The following is a 5011-nucleotide window of genomic DNA, read 5'->3' as shown; positions in this document are numbered from 1 at the left end:
AAGAGATATTGCTCTTTGTGAATTTATGATGCTCCTAAATCATGAAAACACATTCATGTTTACACTGTATTTTTTTGTCGTAGATGTTCTTTGAGTGTTAACATCTTACGTTATTGTCTTCTTTTTATTTTTGGTTCATCTTTGTAATAATATTTTCCAAATTCTTCTATTTTTCATCGAATCCATGGTTTAGGAAAAGACTACTATTATCATGTTATCTATATATCTTTTATGTCACTTGTTTTCCAAGGAATGAATCACTTTTCCGTCTAGTTATTCTAATGTTTCTTCATCAAAATAATATCATATAAATTGTCTAGTATTTCAACGCTATAAAAATGTCTCTGTAGTTTATTTGCATCCAGTCTCTTATTAGACCCTGAATCTTCTTTGGAAAATTTTCCCTCTAAATAAGTTTTAAGCATTTTTCTTTCACGTGACAATGGATGAGTTGTACAATTTTTTCCTCCATTGTTGATTTCATCAATGTCCTAATTCTAAAAATTGACTGAATGTGATGCCATGACTATAAATATATTATAGATTTCTAGTTTAGAACACCTTGAAAGCTCTCTTTCATCAATCAATTCTAAGAATCATAAAATCCTAATTGTTAAACTTTAAATCAACAACATAGAGAGATCTAAAATTGAACATACATAAGACGAAAACTTGCGAAGAAAATAGATAGAGGAAGAGAGGAGGAGAACAGAAGGTAGAAAAGAAAGGATGCAATTGATGGGCTCTGTTGCAGCAAGAAAATGGAATAGAGAGACGCGGTAGACAACCGAAGAACTCTGGTTTTCAGCTAATTTTTTCTCGTATAAGAATATGAAAATGGTATCCCAATTAGGATTATAGCCTGTTTGGATACAGAAGTAGAAGGAAGAAGTGTTTCTGGACTTCTCAGAAGCTAAAAAGTGGATAAGTTAGTTTGGCAACTGCTTGACTTGTAAGTTAGAAAGTCAAGAAGCAAGTTTGGCAACACAACAAGGATAGAAGCCAAAAAATGTTCATTATTGTATAACTATTGTATTACAAGTTCATGGAATCCAAAATAAAATATATCAAACATCCAACTTTCACGATAACAAGGGAAAGAGATGGTGTTATGTATATATCTAGGTAGCCCTTTGTGAAAATCTTGTGGTAAAATGACCTCTTGCTCGCAAGCCTTGCATTAGATGATGTGATCAGCAAACGAAATTCCATTTACCTTTGAACAGGATGAAAACTCCAGTTGATCATTTGGACGTTGTGGATTGCATTTCAAAGTAGTTGTAGGTTGATTTCTGAGAGAACAACATACTCAAGAAGAAATAACAAACTACAGAGTTATGAATGTAACTACTGAGCTGTGAATGTGTACTACCATACAAAGAAGCTAAGGCCATTGTATAAAGCAAGGAAAATGTAAGGATGTAATCACTAGGGAGACAACAAACAACCTCTCGTTGATTCAGTTATTGGTGTGAACACCAATTCATCCAGAGCCGCTATCTTCACAAACTGACCAATAGAATAGACCTTATAAGCTTGCCCTCGCGCCCACCGTACCTAATACACAATATACAAGATCGCGCTGATAAGAGAAATATCCCTTAGAAACGCAAAGTATATACTTCGTAATGACAAAAAATAATCAATGATTTTAGTCGCTTCAAAAGGCTTATACAAGCAACAATTAAAAACGGATTAATAAGCAGCAACATTCATAAACCCGTCACTTTATAGTATCGCAAAGCTTAACTTGTATACCTAGGAAACTTAAATTAGAGCATGAAACCCGTCTTGACATCTCAATGAATACTTAAAGCAAAAATTCAGGTGTATATAGATACTTGCAGCGTAGCTTATCAATCTGTAAATCTAAATCTAGTTAACTACTTGTGCTTTCGACATACGACTTAATCATCAATTCACCAGTACTATTTCGGTCCAAATGTTATCAATCTGATATCTCAATCACTGATTCGCCGTTATCACGATTCACCATTAATTGTTCTTAGTTCCTAATATTTTTTACAGTTCAAGTTTACCACCATTTTAAAAGATAGTACTGTGCTACGAATCTTAAAAGACAAATTATACAACATCCTATATAATGAATTTCAAACATAAAAATCCGGAAGCAAGTTAACAAAAATCCATTGTATAATTAAGCAAAAAAAAAAAAATTTAAAATTTATACCAAACCCATTTCATAAAATCCATCAACAAGTAAATTAAGGGTTTGATGAATCGTACCTCAACGCCAATTGAAGATTAGAGGAAACAAATTTCAAATCTAAATCCAAATCCAAATCCAAATAAGAAGGAAAAAAAAACCCAAATTACTGAAATTTCATAAAAAGAATAATCAGTATCAGCTGACCTTCGAGTTGCGGAGGATAAACTCCTACCCTCTCTTCTTCAAGCTCATGTATTTTGTTGTCCAAAGAAAAACCCGAGGAGAAGATGGAAAAAGAACAGAAAAAGAAAAACCCGAGGAGAAGTTGAGAAGTTGTTTCTGACAAAGGGCAGAAGCAAAATATATTCCCTCCGGAAAAAAGAAGCTTTTTAACTTCCATAAGTTGTTTGCAAATATGGTACCCATTACTTACTTTTGACTTTTCGATTTTTAGAAATCGAAAAGTAGCTTCCGGTGGTGCATCCAAACAAACTATTAAATTTGGACGAAAGTAATGTATACCTAACTGACGTTAATTACGACCAGTTAAGTAATTGGTGTAAACCAAGTGTAAGTAATTAGTTAGGTGTAAATCTACACATAAGTGTTGTATACCCACGTTTTTGCTAACGGGGTTATAAATGGCCAGTTAAATACAGGTGTAAACAGAGTAATCCAAGTTTTAATGTCCAGACCAATAGAAGCCCGCCAAATGTCCTCTCCAGAATTATTAATGTCCAAAATTTTTATCTAATTTAATTTGACCAGGACGTCACACTCACCGTGCGACGTGGAAGTTTGTATGACTTAGCATTTTAAAAAAGTTGAGATAATTTAATTAATAATAAAACAGTCAAAAATAACCATTATCAAACGCTGAACCTACCACATATCCACACCATCCGCAAGAACTGACCACTAAATCACATTATCTTGCATCTTTTTGCCACATTTATGGCATCTGATAGATGTGCAGTAATACTTAAAAACAGTTTTTTCCCATGGCTGTAGACTATAAAACTCTTGGCATGGTTATGCAAAAAAAAACAACTTTAACTACCTATTTCCGAGAAGATATTGTTCTTCTAAAATCATATCTTTCTCAAAAAACATGTTAGAGTAGTAACAACTCTATGTAAATCACATCATTAGTATCTGAATTAAAAAATTAAAAGAAGATGAGTAACTAACCTAACTAAAGGTGTAAAAGTTGTACATTAACGCAAATAGATAGGTAATCTCATAAAGCTAAAAGGTACACAATAATCAAAAAAACAAAAAGTGCATAATAAAACAAATGATTAATTCTACCACTAACTTGCATAGTCGGAGTTCTACCATTGTTTTTGTAGACAGTCTACTGCATCGTGGTATTTGCTTCCATCAACCCTACCCGAGCATTTAAGTTTATTTACGTGTGTATATTGCTTCTCATAGTTCTTATGAATTTCTTCATTGTATATATATATATTTTTCCCGGCAGCGTAGTCACCGACTTACTCCCCACTCAGAAAACTCAGCCCTCTTAAACTCATGTTAAACTTAGTATAATTAATATATATTATAGTTTTATTGAAATCACTAACAAAGTTGAGCTATACCTAAGGAAAGAACAGTGGGGAAGGTAAAGTTCTAGTAAGCTTCACTTTATGAAAGCGTTTACTTTAGCGATTGTTATGAAGATTGTCTTTCTTCTTCTTCTTGAAAGAAGAATCTACAGCGTGTAAGACCAACCTTGTAATCAGAAAATCAAAACAACATCTGGCTATCTAATGATTTTATCCGAAGTCCGAGTCTTCCAAAACAATGGGAAGGATTTATTGATGGAATTATTGGAATCCTAATAAAAATATATTGCAACTTATACTAAGCCAGATCACTGGTCTGACTACTACCATGAACCATGGAAGCATACGAAGTAGCAGAGAAAAATATGCATTATTTTCAAACGTTGGAAAAGAAAGTTTAAAATTTTATCATTCAACATACATCATTTCTATTTGAATGTTTGAATGGTGCAACATACTAAGAAAGGTAAAAAGTTGTAGAGAAGATTGCCCTCGGCCATATGTACAAATGGATAGCTTGATATGAGATTAAATTCAAGCTAGAAGTACAAACCTTTTTCAGAGTTACGACTAAAATTTCAAATTTCACCATGTAGACATGTGATTTATGATTATCCTCAATAAACCCTCTTAATGTACGAAGATATAAAATAGAGTAGGAGAATTCGAAAGTCTGCAAAGAATAGTGAATATAAGTAAAAACATCTGATGATGAATACCATAATGCAATTGTAAATAATAACACATTCGGTTATGCTAAATCCATCCATCAAATCCAACAACGTCGCAACCATTCTTTGTAAAATTTCATCTACTTCGTCTTTTTGTGCCAGCGTAATAACATCCAGCACACCATTGAACATCTTTATTTTAAAATCTAGCGTTAAAAATGATTTAACATTTTATATGGCTTTCAGATAGTTGATAGCCGTGGGAACTTAAATCAAACTAAGAGCTGTGCAAATAAATAAATAAACCTATACCTAATTCATAGAAGAGTGGCACTACTCATAATTGCAAAAATACAAGAGCGAAATCGAAAACTTACTTGGTTTTCGAACTGGTGCTAATGGTGAATTAGAAACACAAACTTAGAAAAACAAACCGTTTTCGACCCAAGATGCAGCTTCTTCTTCCAATTCCGAAGATACAACAAAATAGCAAAATGATTGAGAAGAAGGATGATCGGAAAGGCTGGGTATACGAACTGTTGGTTTTTCTCTTGAGTTCTCGAACTGAAGAAGAGGGTGAAGTGAACGAGAAGGAGAAATTT

The 5011-nt window shown here is 33.1% G+C and overlaps 1 long non-coding RNA gene across 1 annotated transcript; it reads right to left on the bottom strand.

The window, feature by feature from the left end:
- Positions 1-996: 996 nt before the first annotated feature.
- LOC113303162 lies at positions 997-2545 on the bottom strand. Its single transcript, XR_003337324.1, has 2 exons — positions 2375-2545; positions 997-1557 (listed from the first exon to the last, which is right to left on the bottom strand). It is a non-coding gene; the product is annotated as an uncharacterized LOC113303162 (long non-coding RNA).
- Between the last annotated feature and the right edge of the window lie 2466 nt (positions 2546-5011).

Source organism: Papaver somniferum, chromosome 8, assembly GCF_003573695.1.
Source record: "Papaver somniferum cultivar HN1 chromosome 8, ASM357369v1, whole genome shotgun sequence".
Taxonomy (NCBI): domain Eukaryota; kingdom Viridiplantae; phylum Streptophyta; class Magnoliopsida; order Ranunculales; family Papaveraceae; genus Papaver; species Papaver somniferum.
This window is presented reverse-complemented; position numbering and strand designations above follow the sequence as displayed.